This window comes from Ranitomeya imitator, chromosome 1 (genome assembly GCF_032444005.1).
Source record: "Ranitomeya imitator isolate aRanImi1 chromosome 1, aRanImi1.pri, whole genome shotgun sequence".
Classification (NCBI taxonomy): Eukaryota; Metazoa; Chordata; class Amphibia; order Anura; family Dendrobatidae; genus Ranitomeya; species Ranitomeya imitator.
This window is the reverse complement of record NC_091282.1, coordinates 700,671,494-700,688,680: the sequence shown is the minus strand read 5'-3', so window position 1 is coordinate 700,688,680 and position 17,187 is coordinate 700,671,494. Positions and strand designations below refer to the sequence as shown.

General features: G+C 46.6%; 1 long non-coding RNA gene across 1 annotated transcript in view; it reads left to right on the top strand.

Annotated features, from left to right (window-relative positions):
- LOC138658045 (uncharacterized) overlaps positions 1–11,904 on the top strand; it is a 42,198-nt gene extending 30,294 nt beyond the window's left edge. The window contains exons 2-3 of the long non-coding RNA XR_011317310.1: positions 11,279–11,364; positions 11,863–11,904. This is a non-coding gene — a long non-coding RNA (uncharacterized lncRNA). The remainder of the gene's footprint in view (positions 1–11,278; positions 11,365–11,862) is intronic.
- Positions 11,905–17,187: the final 5,283 nt, after the last annotated feature.

Here is a 17,187-nt window from a genome sequence, read left to right as displayed (position 1 = left end):
CGGTACTTCCGGTTATGCGCGCTCGCCATCAAAGGAACGCTATTGCTGCCGATTAGAGGGGTATTCTCTTCAGCTGTATAGTAAGTACCTATATAAGGGGGATGTGTTTGGTCAGTGGGTCAGGACTTACTCTAACTTCAGACACAGCTAGAATTCCTGAAGCTCCCTGGGATGTCCCAGCCACTGCGGGACCCAGGCAATACGGACTGATACGTACACGAATGTGTTTGGACCTTTCTGGATTGTCCTTCTGGGACTACGGAGGGGACCCACTGGTATCTTCTTCGGACTACTTAACTCCCCTGATGATGCTCCCTCATTGGAGTTGAAACGCGTAGGGAGAAGGAATATCTTTAGGACTACACGTTGGTTGGTGGATTCCCATAGCAGGGCTCACTTGGGGCCTGTCCTTGTTAGGACAGGAGTCCTTTTAAGGGTTTACAGGGAAGATAGCTGCGGTGTACCCTTCCCTATCCTTGGCCCCCATTTATTTGGAACCACCACCCTCATGGACTATGAGGGACTGTTTCCATATGTCCGTTTGATATGGTAAGACCGATCCAATTTTTACTTTGAGCACTGGTTCACCTGAGCACTTTTTGTTTTTGTTGTTATATGTGTCTTATTAGGATCCGAGCTTTTAAGTAACATTTATTAAAGGTTATGTTTTAATCTAGTGGATATCCTCCATAGCTAATTCTTGGGACTTGTCAGGGAGTCACAAAAACACTGAACTTTAGGAAGGCAAAGTTTGACCAGCTTAGAGATGCCCTTAATCTGGTAGACTGGGACAATATCCTCAGAAATAGGAATACAGATAATAATTGGGAAATGTTTAAGAACATCCTAAATAGGCAGTGTAAGCGGTTTATACCTTGTGGGAATAAAAGGACTAGAAATAGGAAAAACCCAATGTGGCTAAACAAAGAAGTAAGACAGGCAATTAACAGTAAAAAGAAAGCATTTGCACTACTAAAGCAGGATGGCACCATTGAAGCTCTAAAAAACTATAGGGAGAAAAATACTTTATCTAAAAAACTAATTAAAGCTGCCAAAAAGGAAACAGAGAAGCACATTGCTAAGGAGAGTAAAACTAATCCCAAACTGTTCTTCAACTATATCAATAGTAAAAGAATAAAAACTGAAAATGTAGGCCCCTTAAAAAATAGTGAGGAAAGAATGGTTGTAGATGACGAGGAAAAAGCCAACATATTAAACACCTTCTTCTCCACGGTATTCACGGTGGAAAATGAAATGCTAGGTGAAATCCCAAGAAACAATGAAAACCCTATATTAAGGGTCACCAATCTAACCCAAGAAGAGGTGCGAAACCGGCTAAATAAGATTAAAATAGATAAATCTCCGGGTCCGGATGGCATACACCCACGAGTACTAAGAGAACTAAGTAATGTAATAGATAAACCATTATTTCTTATTTTTAGGGACTCTATAGCGACAGGGTCTGTTCCGCAGGATTGGCGCATAGCAAATGTGGTGCCAATATTCAAAAAGGGCTCTAAAAGTGAACCTGGAAATTATAGGCCAGTAAGTCTAACCTCTATTGTTGGTAAAATATTTGAAGGGTTTCTGAGGGATGTTATTCTGGATTATCTCAATGAGAATAACTGTTTAACTCCATATCAGCATGGGTTTATGAGAAATCGCTCCTGTCAAACCAATCTAATCAGTTTTTATGAAGAGGTAAGCTATAGGCTGGACCACGGTGAGTCATTGGACGTGGTATATCTCGATTTTTCCAAAGCGTTTGATATCGTGCCGCACAAGAGGTTGGTACACAAAATGAGAATGCTTGGTCTGGGGGAAAATGTGTGTAAATGGGTTAGTAACTGGCTTAGTGATAGAAAGCAGAGGGTGGTTATAAATGGTATAGTCTCTAACTGGGTCGCTGTGACCAGTGGGGTACCGCAGGGGTCAGTATTGGGACCTGTTCTCTTCAACATATTCATTAATGATCTGGTAGAAGGTTTACACAGTAAAATATCGATATTTGCAGATGATACAAAACTATGTAAAGCAGTTAATACAAGAGAAGATAGTATTCTGCTACAGATGGATCTGGATAAGTTGGAAACTTGGGCTGAAAGGTGGCAGATGAGGTTTAACAATGATAAATGTAAGGTTATACACATGGGAAGAAGGAATCAATATCACCATTACACACTGAATGGGAAACCACTGGGTAAATCTGACAGGGAGAAGGACTTGGGGATCCTAGTTAATGATAAACTTACCTGGAGCAGCCAGTGCCAGGCAGCAGCTGCCAAGGCAAACAGGATCATGGGGTGCATTAAAAGAGGTCTGGATACACATGATGAGAGCATTATACTGCCTCTGTACAAATCCCTAGTTAGACCGCACATGGAGTACTGTGTCCAGTTTTGGGCACCGGTGCTCAGGAAGGATATAATGGAACTAGAGATAGTACAAAAGAGGGCAACAAAATTAATAAAGGGGATGGGAGAACTACAATACCCAGATAGATTAGCGAAATTAGGATTATTTAGTCTAGAAAAAAGACGACTGAGGGGCGATCTAATAACCATGTATAAGTATATAAGGGGACAATACAAATATCTCGCTGAGGATCTGCCAAGGAAGGTGACGGGCACAAGGGGGCATTCTTTGCGTCTGGAGGAGAGAAGGTTTTTCCACCAACATAGAAGAGGATTCTTTACTGTTAGGGCAGTGAGAATCTGGAATTGCTTGCCTGAGGAGGTGCTGATGGCGAACTCAGTCGAGGGGTTCAAGAGAGGCCTGGATGTCTTCCTGGAGCAGAACAATATTGTATCATACAATTAGGTTCTGTAGAAGGACGTAGATCTGGGGATTTATTATGATGGAATATAGGCTGAACTGGATGGACAAATGTCTTTTTTCGGCCTTACTAACTATGTAAAGAAAAGGTCTGTCAGCAAATATGGCAACACTGGCTGCGGGGGGGGGGGGTGGAAGAGGGGACCTGCAACCAAATCCAAATCACATTATTGTCGGAACCTACTAGGATCTGGAGGTGTTGACCCGGAGGGCACTGTGTTATGTTTGCTAATGACAGGTGTTATGAAGGCAATCCAGAAACACAGTGTGCTTAGCGATCAGAGCGCACACAGTGATCTGACAAATACCCAAAAATACAAGAACGAGCTCTGAGACGTGGAAACTCTGTAGACTGCACACCTGATCCTATCCTAAACACAACTAAAAGCGGCTGTGGATTGCGCCTAACAACTACCTAGGCAACTCGGCACAGCCTAAGAAACTAGCTAGCCTGAAGATAGAAAAATAGGCCTGACTTGCCCCAGAGAAATTCCCCAAAGGAAAAGGCAGCCCCCCACATATAATGACTGTGAGTAAGATGAAAAGACAAAACGTAGGGATGAAATAGATTCAGCAAAGTGGGGCCCGATATACTAGGACAGAGCGAGGACAGTAAAGCGAACTTTGCAGTCTACAAAAAACCCTAAAGCAAAACCACGCAAAGGGGGCAAAAAAAACCCACCGTGCCGAACTAACGGCACGGCGGTACACCCTTTGCGTCTCAGAGCTTCCAGCAAAACAAAAGACAAGCTGGACAGAAAAAAAGCAACAAAAAAGCAAAAGGCACTTAGCTATACAGAGCAGCAGGTCACAGGAACAATCAGGAGAAGCTCAGATCCAACACTGAAACATTGACAAGGAGCAAGGATAGCAGCATCAGGCGGAGTTAAGTAATGAAGCAGTTAACGAGCTCACCAGAACACCTGAGGGAGGAAGCTCAGAAGCTGCAGTACCACTTGTGACCACAGGAGTGAATTCAGCCACAGAATTCACAACAGTACCCCCCCCTTGAGGAGGGGTCACCGAACCCTCACCAGAGCCCCCAGGCCGACCAGGATGAGCCGCATGAAAGGCACGAACAAGATCGGAAGCATGAACATCAGAGGCAAAAACCCAGGAATTATCTTCCTGAGCATAACCCTTCCATTTAACCAGATACTGGAGTTTCCGTCTAGAAACACGAGAATCCAAAATCTTCTCCACAATATACTCCAATTCCCCCTCCACCAAAACCGGGGCAGGAGGCTCAACAGATGGAACCATAGGTGCCACGTATCTCCGCAACAACGACCTATGGAATACATTATGTATGGAAAAGGAGTCTGGGAGGGTCAAACGAAAAGACACAGGATTGAGAACCTCAGAAATCCTATACGGACCAATAAAACGAGGTTTAAATTTAGGAGAGGAAACCTTCATAAGAATATGACGAGAAGATAACCAAACCAGATCCCCAACACGAAGTCGAGGGACCCACACGGTGTCTGCGATTAGCGAAAAGTTGAGCTTTCTCCTGGGACAAGATCAAATTGTCCACTACCTGAGTCCAGATCTGCTGCAACCTATCCACCACAGAATCCACACCAGGACAGTCCGAAGACTCAACCTGTCCTGAAGAGAAACGAGGATGGAACCCAGAATTGCAAAAAAATGGAGAAACCAAGGTAGCCGAGCTGGCCCGATTATTAAGGGCGAACTCAGCCAGCGGCAAAAAGGACACCCAATCATCCTGGTCTGCAGAAACAAAACATCTCAGATATGTTTCCAAGGTGTGATTGGTTCGTTCGGTCTGGCCATTAGTCTGAGGATGGAAAGCCGAGGAAAAGGATAGGTCAATGCCCATCCTACCACAAAAGGCTCGCCAAAACCTTGAAACAAACTGGGAACCTCTGTCAGAAACAATATTCTCAGGAATGCCATGCAACCGAACCACATGCTGAAAGAACAAAGGTACCAAATCAGAGGAGGAAGGCAATTTAGCCAAGGGCACCAGATGGACCATTTTAGAAAAGCGATCACAGACCACCCAAATGACTGACATCTTTTGAGAAACGGGAAGGTCAGAAATGAAATCCATCGAAATATGTGTCCAAGGCCTCTTTGGGACCGGCAAGGGCAAAAGCAACCCACTGGCACGAGAACAGCAGGGCTTAGCCCTAGCACAAATCCCACAGGACTGCACAAAAGTACGTACATCCCGTGACAGAGATGGCCACCAGAAGGATCTAGCCACTAACTCTCTGGTACCAAAGATTCCAGGATGACCAGCCAACACCGAACAATGAAGTTCAGAGATAAGTTTATTAGTCCACCTATCAGGGACGAACAGTTTCTCTGCTGGACAACGATCAGGTTTATTCGCCTGAAATTTTTGCAGCACCCGCCGCAAATCAGGGGAGATGGCAGACACAATGAGTCCTTCCTTGAGGATACCCGCTGGCTCAGATAAACCCGGAGAGTCGGGCACAAAACTCCTAGACAGAGCATCCGCCTTCACATTTTTAGAGCCCGGAAGGTACGAAATCACAAAGTCGAAGCGGGCAAAAAATAACGACCAACGGGCCTGTCTAGGATTCAAGCGCTTGGCAGACTCGAGATAAGTCAAGTTCTTATGATCAGTCAATACCACCACGCGATGCTTAGCTCCTTCAAGCCAATGACGCCACTCCTCGAATGCCCACTTCATGGCCAGCAACTCTCGATTGCCCACATCATAATTACGCTCAGCGGGCGAAAACTTCCTGGAAAAGAAAGCACATGGTTTCATCACTGAGCAATCAGAACCTCTCTGTGACAAAACCGCCCCTGCTCCAATCTCAGAAGCATCAACCTCGACCTGGAACGGAAGAGAAACATCTGGCTGACACAACACAGGGGCAGAACAAAAACGACGCTTCAACTCCTGAAAAGCTTCCACAGCAGCAGAAGACCAATTAACCAAATCAGCACCCTTCTTGGTCAAATCGGTCAATGGTTTGGCAATGCTAGAAAAATTACAGATGAAGCGACGATAAAAATTAGCAAAGCCCAGGAACTTTTGCAGACTTTTCAGAGATGTCGGCTGAATCCAATCCTGGATGGCTTGGACCTTAACTGGATCCATCTCGATAGTAGAAGGGGTAAAGATGAACCCTAAAAATGAAACTTTCTGCACACCGAAGAGACACTTTGATCCCTTCACAAACAAAGAGTTAGCACGCAGGACCTGAAAAACCATTCTCACCTGCTTCACATGAGACTCCCAATCATCTGAGAAGATCAAAATGTCATCCAAGTAAACAATCAGGAATTTATCCAGATACTCACGGAAGATGTCATGCATAAAAGACTGAAACACAGATGGAGCATTGGCAAGTCCGAACGGCATCACTAGATACTCAAAATGACCCTCGGGCGTATTGAATGCAGTTTTCCATTCATCTCCTTGCCTGATTCTCACCAGATTATACGCACCACGAAGATCTATCTTAGTGAACCAACTAGCCCCCTTAATCCGAGCAAACAAGTCAGATAACAATGGCAAGGGATACTGAAATTTAACAGTGATCTTATTAAGAAGGCGGTAATCAATACACGGTCTCAGCGAACCATCCTTCTTGGCTACAAAGAAGAACCCTGCTCCCAGTGGTGATGACGATGGGCGAATATGTCCCTTCTCCAGGGATTCCTTCACATAACTGCGCATAGCGGCGTGTTCGGGCACGGATAAATTAAATAATCGACCTTTAGGGAATTTACTACCAGGAATCAAATTGATAGCACAATCACAATCCCTATGCGGAGGTAGAGCATCGGACTTGGGCTCTTCAAATACATCCTGATAATCAGACAAGAACTCTGGGACCTCAGAAGGGGTGGATGACGAAATCGACAAAAATGGAACATCACCATGTACCCCCTGACAACCCCAGCTGGATACCGACATGGAATTCCAATCCAATACTGGATTATGGGTTTGTAGCCATGGCAACCCCAACACGACCACATCATGCAGATTATGCAACACCAGAAAGCGAATAACTTCCTGATGTGCAGGAGCCATGCACATAGTCAGCTGGGCCCAGTATTGAGGTTTATTCTTGGCCAAAGGTGTAGCATCAATTCCTCTCAATGGAATAGGACACCGCAAAGGCTCCAAGAAAAACCCACAACGTTTAGCATAATCCAAATCCATCAGATTCAGGGCAGCGCCCGAATCCACAAACGCCATGACAGAAAACGACGACAAAGAGCATATCAAGGTAATGGACAGAAGGAATTTGGACTGTACAGTACCAATGACGGCAGACCTAGCGGACCGCTTAGTGCGCTTAGGACAATCAGAAATAGCATGAGTGGAATCACCACAGTAGAAACACAGACCATTCAGACGTCTGTATTCCTGCCGTTCAACTCTAGTCATAGTCCTATCGCACTGCATAGGCTCAGGTTTAACCTCAGGCAGTACCGCCAAATGGTGCACAGATTTACGCTCGCGCAAGCGTCGACCGATCTGAATGGCCAAAGACAAAGACTCATTTAAACCAGCAGGCATAGGAAATCCCACCATGACATCCTTAAGAGCCTCAGAGAGACCCTTTCTGAACAAAGCTGCCAGCGCAGATTCATTCCACTGAGTGAGTACTGACCATTTCCTAAATTTCTGACAATATACTTCTATATCATCCTGACCCTGGCACAAAGCCAGCAAATTTTTCTCAGCCTGATCCACTGAATTAGGCTCATCGTACAGCAATCCGAGCGCCAGGAAAAACGCATCGACACTACTCAATGCAGGGTCTCCTGGCGCAAGAGAAAATGCCCAGTCTTGAGGGTCGCCGCGCAAAAAAGAAATAATAATCAAAACCTGTTGAATAGGATTACCAGAAGAATGAGGTTTCAAGGCCAGAAATAGCTTACAATTATTTTTGAAACTTAGAAACTTAGTTCTATCTCCAAAAAACAAATCAGGAATAGGAATTCTTGGTTCTAACATAGATTTCTGATCAATAGTATCTTGAATTTTTTGTACATTTATAACGAGATTATCCATTGAAGAACACAGACCCTGAAAATCCATGTCCACACCTGTGTCCAGAATCACCCAAATGTCTAGGGGAAAAAAAAAAGTGAACACAGAGCAGAAAAAAAAAAAATGATGTCAGAATTTTTTCTTTCCCTCTATTGAGAATCATTAGTTAGGCTCCTTGTACTGTTATGTTTGCTAATGACAGGTGTTATGAAGGCAATCCAGAAACACAGTGTGCTTAGCGATCAGAGCGCACACAGTGATCTGACAAATACCCAAAAATACAAGAACGAGCTCTGAGACGTGGAAACTCTGTAGACTGCACACCTGATCCTATCCTAAACACAACTAAAAGCGGCTGTGGATTGCGCCTAACAACTACCTAGGCAACTCGGCACAGCCTAAGAAACTAGCTAGCCTGAAGATAGAAAAATAGGCCTGACTTGCCCCAGAGAAATTCCCCAAAGGAAAAGGCAGCCCCCCACATATAATGACTGTGAGTAAGATGAAAAGACAAAACGTAGGGATGAAATAGATTCAGCAAAGTGGGGCCCGATATACTAGGACAGAGCGAGGACAGTAAAGCGAACTTTGCAGTCTACAAAAAACCCTAAAGCAAAACCACGCAAAGGGGGCAAAAAAAAACCACCGTGCCGAACTAACGGCACGGCGGTACACCCTTTGCGTCTCAGAGCTTCCAGCAAAACAAAAGACAAGCTGGACAGAAAAAAAGCAACAAAAAAGCAAAAGGCACTTAGCTATACAGAGCAGCAGGTCACAGGAACAATCAGGAGAAGCTCAGATCCAACACTGAAACATTGACAAGGAGCAAGGATAGCAGCATCAGGCGGAGTTAAGTAATGAAGCAGTTAACGAGCTCACCAGAACACCTGAGGGAGGAAGCTCAGAAGCTGCAGTACCACTTGTGACCACAGGAGTGAATTCAGCCACAGAATTCACAACAGCACTGGTACTGTTGACCCGGAGGGCACTTGGACAGCAGAGGCGGTGTGGGATGCCTCGTGGCGGCAGCGCTGTGTCTTTGCCTCTGTGAAGGACAAAAAAAAGGTCATTCAGCAAATATGGCAACACTGGCTGCGGAGGGGGGGGGGTGTTTGTGGAAGAGGGGACCTGCAACCAATTCCAAATCACATTATTGTCGGAACCTACTAGGATTTGGAGGTGTTGACCCGGAGGGCACTGGTGCTGTTGACCCGGAGGGCACTTGGACAGCAGAGGCGGTGTGGGATGCCTCGTGGCGGCGGCGCTGTGTCTTTGCCTCTGTGAAGGACAAAAAAAAGGTTATTCAGCAAATATGGCAACACTGGCTGCGGGGGGGGGGGGGGGGTTGTGGAATAGGGGACCTGCAACCAAATCCAAATCACATTATTGTCGGAACCTACTAGGATCTGGAGGTGTTGACCCGGAGGGCACTGGTACTGTTGACCCGGAGGGCACTGGGACAGTTGACCTGGAGGGCACTGGGACAGCAGAGGCGGTGTGGGATGCCTCGTGGCGGCGGCGATGTCTCTTTGCCTCTGTGAAGGAAAAAAAAAAAGGTCGGTCATCAGATAGCTGTGCCACATAGTGGTCTGCACCATTCAAACTGCCCCATAGCTGTGCCACATAGTGGCTCTGCAACGTTCAAACTGCCACATAGCTGTGCCACATAGTGGCTCTGCAACGTTCAAACTGCCACATAGCTGTGCCACATAGTGGCTCTGCAACGTTCAAACTGCCCCATAGCTGTGCCACATACTGGCTCTGCAACGTTCCAACTGCCACATAGCTGTGCCACATACTGGCTCTGCAACGTTCAAACTGCCCCATAGCTGTGCCACATAGTGGCTCTGCAACGTTCAAACTGCCCCATAGCTGTGCCACATAGTGGCTCTGCAACGTTCAAACTGCCACATAGCTGTGCCACACAGTGGCTCTTCAACGTTCAAACTGCCACATAGCTGTGCCACATAGTGGCTCTGCAACGTTCAAACTGCCCCATAGCTGTGCCATATAGTGGCTCTGCAACGTTCCAACTGCCACATAGCTGTGCCACATAGTGGCTCTGCAACGTTAAAACTGCCCCATAGCTGTGCCACATAGTGGCTCTGCAACGTTCAAACTGCCACATAGGTGTGCCACATAGTGGCTCTGCAACGTTCAAACTGCCCCATAGCTGTGCCACTTAGTGGCTCTGCAACGTTCAAACTGCAACATAGCTGTGCCACATAGTGGCTCTGCAACGTTCAAACTGCCCCATAGCTGTGCCACATAGTGGCTCTGCAACGTTCAAACTGCCACATAGCTGTGCCACATAGTGGCTCTGCAACGTTCAAACTGCCCCATAGCTGTGCCACATAGTGGCTCTGCAACGTTCCAACTGCCACATAGCTGTGCCACATACACACCACATACACACCTAATTAACCCTTCGGCGTGCAATACTTTAGGGTACCTGGGTACTCACCTCTGCGTATCTCACGGCGAAGCTCCTGCAGGCGCGCTGGGCTTTTGGACTTCAGATCGCCCCATTTCTTAACAATCTGGGCCTTACTGCGAGTTATCCCAAACTGCTTCCTGAGGCCCTCAGACACCACACGCACGACTTCATCCTTGTGCTGGTTGCGGTGCAGCACCAGCCCTGTGGTTTCGTACTGCATCCCATCCATAGTGCTAATCAGGAACTTTAGCTCTGGGATGCCCATAGGAGAATCACGTCGCCTGGCAGCCATTTTAAGGATGTCAGGGTAGCAAAGCAAGGTAGTGCAGGCACGCAGGAACGCTGTAACGTCATCACGCCGTCATATACCACGAGCGCACATTACGTGCCGCTCCGGCTTTATAACTACTTCCTTCGAACGCCATTTACTATGTGCGTTCCTTCCGTACCGCTCAGCCGTCACAAATGTGACGCTGTCCATAAACGGCAACGCTATAGCGATGCGGATCGCGCGGGAGAACCGCATAGTTAAGGACTTCCTCTGGGCGTGGTTAGGTGGTGCTTTATAGCGTCTTTTCACCAAAAATGGCTGGAAGACAATGATCTTCACCTCTGGGGCAGAATGAGCTCAGGTTTTTTGTCCATCACATGGATGCCCTGGGTTATGAGTGCCAGGAGACTCGCCCAGCCCACCCGAACCTACACAAGCAGGACGTGCTGCGTCGCATTGTGGAAATGCTGGATAGGAGGTTTGGCGTCCGCCGCAGTGCGCAGCAGCTGCGGAAGAAATGGGCCGACCTCCGCCGCAAAAACCCACAGCTTCTGGCTGAGTTGCGTGCGGAGACAAGGCGAGGCAAGTACCAGTATGGGGGAATTGGGCGATGCACGCTTTTAGGAGGAGGTTGGCAACCCTGCGCACAATTTATTTATTTTTTGGGCTCTGGAATCCCTGTTCTTTGTTTTAAAAACATTGTGTTTCTTTCATTTATGTGTAGGGAGAAGCCGCCGGCAACAACACCTGCCATTGCCGCCAGATCTCCTTTGTCCACCAACAGCAGCAGCCCACAGCCCGGGACCTCACGTAAGTGTACCATCACTCATATTAATCTAATTACAGCATAGGTGACATAACAGTGTAGCGTAAATATTGTATACATTATCCTGCGCGCACTGGACGGAGGGGAAATAATGGCTGGTAATCAGTAGACGCGCGCAGCCGTGATGCGCTTCTAGTACAATGGCATACACACCGTGCCGCGCACAATACGGAGCACACACAGCGCCGCACACACTACGAGGTACACACCGTGCCGCACACAGTACGACGTACACATCGTACGGAGCACACAATATGGAGCACGAAATGTACTACACATATAAAAGACAAGCTTCTCTGTAACAAATTGTCCAAATGCTGCTGCAAAACCCAATCAGAACACAGCGTTCATTCCCTTAAAATTTTTGGACAAATTAAAGCAGGAACCGTATTGGTTGCAATGATTCCCTTTGCTCTGCACTTGGTTTTGAACATACAGTATAGGAATGTCTAACCATTGTTTTTTTTTTCATTTATGTGTAGAGAGACCGCCACCAGCGGCAGCCCACAGCCCGGGACCTCACGTAAGTGTACCATCATTCATTGCAATTTTATTACTGGATAGGTGACATAAGACAGTAGCGGAAATATTGTATACATTATAGGCGCATTAAGCAGCAGGCGCCCTACCACGCCTCCAACATCTTTGGAGACCAGGCTGCCTCGCACCCCAACACCACCCTCAACACCTCCCTTCCGCCACTCATCTTCCTCCCCCGGGTCGGCGGCCTTCTCCCCAGAAGCTACCATACGTAAGTGACCAAAACAGCGAGCGCTTCCCAACGGCGTGTTCCATAGTTAACCAGATCTGTTATTATTTCCTTTTAGCTGCGGCAGCAGTGGCCATATCTCAGGGATGGCAAATAAGCAGCTCTGGTTCTGGCCAAGAAGAACCGGCGTCCCTTCTCCGTAAGTATTAAGATAATACGAGTGGTTATCTGCGGGATGTCACAATTGACAACTAAAACTGTAAAAATTAATTAAAAAAAAATCGCCCTGCGGGACCGGACCAAATTGAAAATTAAAACACACTCAATTTGGTCCTGCCCCAGAGGTCGAGATGTATTTTCAGCGGAATCACCTTCTGTTCTCCAACCTCTTCTATCCACAGAACAGCCCAGCGTGAGAGAGCTCCTGGCAAGGCAACTGCGCCTGGAGCGGACAGCAGCGCTCCTGCAGCAGACAGCAGCGCTCCTCCAGGCTCAAGTAGAGCAGCAGGGGGTGATGCTGCGACACCTGTTGGGCCGTGGAAGGAGATAAATTTTTTGTGGGTTGTTTTTTGTTATGTAACAATGTTATGTTAATTGTTAAATACAAAGAAATTGTTCCAAAAAAAAAAAAAAAATATTCGCATTCTTTAATGTTTATGGAGGTATAAGGGTTTACAACACCATTTTTTTGGCCTCTCATCTCATTTAAAGTCATTTAGAGAGGTTCATATGATTGAAAATACGATTCTGTGTGGGTACACCATTGTACACCAACCAAGAATAACAGGAGTAAAAAATACAATAAAATTTTATTACACAAAACCCACTTTATCTAAAACGAACAACCAAGAATAACGGGAGTAAAAAATACAATTTAATTTTATTACACAAAAGACAGTGACCTAGTCGCAAAATTACATTGTGGACACAAAAGCATTACATACATATTGTGGAGTAAATGGCAAACCAAAAAGAAAAATTTTTGTTATACGGCGTGATCCTGCCAGGGTACAGCTCCAGAACCATTAAAGTACTGACAGTATTTATCTCGACAGTCCCTTGCATCGTCTGCCTGTCTGCCAGATCCCAGTGCTTTAAGAGCTGTTAAATTTTCAGGTTGTGTACGCTATTCCCCGGGCACAATATCTCCGGTTCTTGGGTCCACTGCATCAATGAATGAAGGAGGAGAATAGGAGCTGGTATCATGACGTCTCAGGAAATTATGGAGCACACAGCATGCCAAAACAACAAAGTCTATAGACGGCAGCTTCAAGTTGATAGCTGTGTGGAACACTCTAATCCGATTCGCCATAATCCCAAAGGCATTTTCAACCACACGACGGGCCCTAGACAACCGGTAATTATAGATTCTGCGCTCCGGTGTGAGTGTTCGCTGCGCAAATGGCTTCAGCAGATGTGGATGAAGAGGGAAAGCTTCGTCTGCGATGAAAACAAAATTGAGGTTTGCTTTTGTGTCTTCATTTAGTGGCAACTGCAGTTGATTGTTCCTCAAGCTTTCCCCAAATGAAGTGTGTTCAAAAACTCCACCATCGGAGACTCGACCATTCATGCCAACATCCACATCGACGAACTCATAGTTCGCATTGACAAGGGCCATGAGGATCACACTGAAATATCCTTTGTAGTTGAAAAAAAAGGATCCAGAGTTGGCTGGTTGCGTGATGCGCACATGCTTTCCATCTAATGCACCTCCGCAGTTTGGAAACTGCCACAGCTGTTCAAAATCGGAAGCAATCCTCTTCCAGTCATCCGCCGTCTTGGGAAACTGCAAGATGAGAAAGAAACATGTACAAATTAGGTAAAATATATTGTTGTGCACATACACTCTCATGTGGACATCCTAGAGTGATTGACGCGCAGTATGGATTAGTATAACAAAGTCAACAACCCTGAGTATGCAGGCAGCCATTTTATCAGATGGCTTCACTGACTGAGAGGGGGTGCTAAACAATATATAGAAATTATATAATCAATAAAATAAAGTTGGGAGCAGCAAATAAAAGAAGGGTGCCGCAGGGTTGGAGCAGCACATATCAGAATGGAGCCGCAAAATGGTAGCAGCACATGTCAGAATGGAGGCGCAGGATGGCGCAGGATCGCAGCAGCACATGTCAGAATGGGGGCGCAGGATGGGAGCAGCACAGGATAGGATGGAGAACATATACCAATAGAAATGCGCGCCACCAGGGCGTAGAACGGGTTAAATAGCTAGTATAATATATCGACATAACACAACAGCCAAAAAAAATAGTAGTACCTCCATATAATGCCTTAAGCTCTGCACAATGGCCTCGCATGTCTCCGGAATCACAACGCTCAGGAAAGGTCTGGAAACAGCTGCGGAAAACTGCAAATCCTGAAGAGACCTTCCTGTAGCCAGGAACCGCAGTGTCACCTCCAACCTTTCATCCACGGGCACGGCTGCACGCATCGGCGTATCCCGCCTTTGTATGAGTGGCGTAACAGCAGACAGTATTATCTTGAAGGATTCCTCTGACATCCTAAGATAGTTTCGGAAATCATGAGGGTTATTATCACGTAACTCTCTTATGAGACCCATGTGTGACAATGTGGATCTTTTCTGCAGCCAGCTCCGGGTCCACATGCGACGTTTTCGTTTAGGACGTCTCTCCTCTTGGAGACGTGCTGCCTCAAACACCAGGGCAGCAGCAACAACAGAACTCTCATCGGAAGTGAGCATACTTCCTAAAAAGAAAACAAACGTACAATAAATACACGTGCTTACAAAACAATGTTTTGACCATTGATCTAATAACTATATATGTTACTACTGGCATAAACGGGGCAGTCAACCATCTCGATCTGTAAAAGGATTAATTAATTGGGCCACGCTACAGCTGTGTACCTGAGGCTCTCTGGCCTACCCTACTCTCCATAAAGGAACAATCGACCACGCTCCAGCGTTTATCCCCGTTGAAGCGCAACATCTGCTACGCTGTAGCGTTATACATACCTCTTGCGGTAAAAGTCTGTAGTTATAGTAGTTATAAAAGTCCAGGGAATCCAGCGAATTTAGGAGTTCTGTTTCCAGCACGTGCTCCAGAGAGAAATGAATAGAGCGCTCGACAACTCCGGTTTTATCCGCTGGGAACAATAATCCTTTGTCTGTCGAATGAGCGCACAGTATTGTACCGCCCAATCAGCACACAGGAGGTGGAGAATTTGGCGCTCCTACGTAGCCATCTCCTCCACCCATTACATCGTATACAATATCATGCACACCTTTGTTACACCATGCGATCATGCCGCCGCAGCGGGACACTAGACGACGAAAGAAAGTTTCAAACGATCTGCTACGACGTACGATTCTCAGCGGGGTCCCTGATCGCAGGAGCGTGTTACACACTGCGATATCGTAACTATATCGCTCGAACGTCACGAATCGTGCCGTCGTAGCGATCAAAATTGCACTGTGTGACGGTACCCTCAGATTGACCTCCGAGGAGCATATAATCTTGTTCGTATTAAACAGGGTGACGAATGGAAAACTGCATTTAATACGCCCGAAGGCCGTTTTGTCTCAGAGGGATTCTGATGGTTCTTTGATGAAACCGTGTGCTTTTTTTTTCCAGAAAGTTTTCGCCTGCGGAACGCAATTATGATGTCGGCAATCGGGAGTTGTTGGCTATGAAGTGGGCGTTTGAGGAGTGGCGACATTGGCTTGAGGGAGCTAAGCACCGCGTTGTGGTCTTGACTGATCATAAGAATCTGATTTACCTCGAGTCGGCCAAGCGGCTGAATCCTAGACAGGCTCGATGGTCCCTGTTTTTCTCCCGTTTTGATTTTGTGGTCTCGTATCTTCCGGGATCTAAGATTGTTAGGGCTGATACCCTCTCTAGGAGTTTTTTGCCTGATTCTCCTGGAGTCCTTGAGCCGGTTGGCATTCTTAAGGAAGGGGTGATTCTTTCTGCCATCTCCCCTGATTTGCGGCGGGTGCTTCGGGAATTTCAGGCTGATAAACCTGACCGCTGTCCAGTGGGGAAGCCGTTTGTTCCTAATAGATGGACAAGTAAGGTAATTTCTGAGGTTCATTGTTCAGTGTTGGCTGGTCATCCTGGGATTTTTGGTACCAGAGATTTGGTTGCTAGGTCCTTTTGGTGGCCTTCCTTGTCGCGCGATATGCGTGCTTTTGTGCAGTCCTGTGGGACTTGCGCCCGGGCCAAGCCTTGCTGTTCCCGCGCTAGTGGGTTGCTTTTGCCTTTGCCGGTCCCTGAGAGGCCCTGGACGCATATTTCCATGGATTTTATTTCGGATCTTCCTGCTTCCCAGAAGATGTCTGTTATCTGGGTTGTTTGTGACCGGTTCTTTAAAATGGTCCATCTGGTACCTTTGCCTAAGTTGCCTTCCTCCTCAGATTTGGTTCCATTGTTTTTTCAGCATGTGGTTCGTTTGCATGGCATTCCGGAGAATATTGTGTCTGACAGAGGTTCTCAGTTTGTCTCTAGGTTTTGGCGGACCTTTTGTGCTAGGATGGGCATTGATTTGTCTTTTTCTTCGGCGTTTCATCCTCAGACTAATGGCCAAACTGAGCGAACTAATCAGACCTTGGATACCTATTTGAGATGCTTTGTGTCTGCTGATCAGGATGATTGGGTGGCTTTCTTGCCATTGGCCGAGTTTGCCCTTAATAATAGGGTTAGTTCGGCTACTTTGGTTTCACCTTTCTTTTGTAATTTTGGTTTTAATCCTCGTTTTTCTTCGGGGCAGGTTGAGCCTTGTGATTGTCCTGGTGTGGATTCTGTGGTGGACAGGCTGCAGCAGATTTGGACTCATGTGGTGGACAATTTGACGTTGTCTCAGGAAAAGGCTCAACGTTTTGCTAACCGCCGTCGGTGTGTTGGTCCCCAGCTTCGTGTGGGGGATTTGGTTTGGTTGTCTTCTCGTCATGTTCCTATGAAGGTTTCTTCCCCTAAGTTTAAGCCTCGGTTTATTGGTCCTTATAAGATTTCTGAGGATAATTCTTGGGTTGTTGCCTCTGATGTCCATGCCGCAGATTTGGTTCGTGCTTTTCACTTAGCTCGTCCTGATCGGCCTGGGGGCTCTGGTGAGGGTTCGG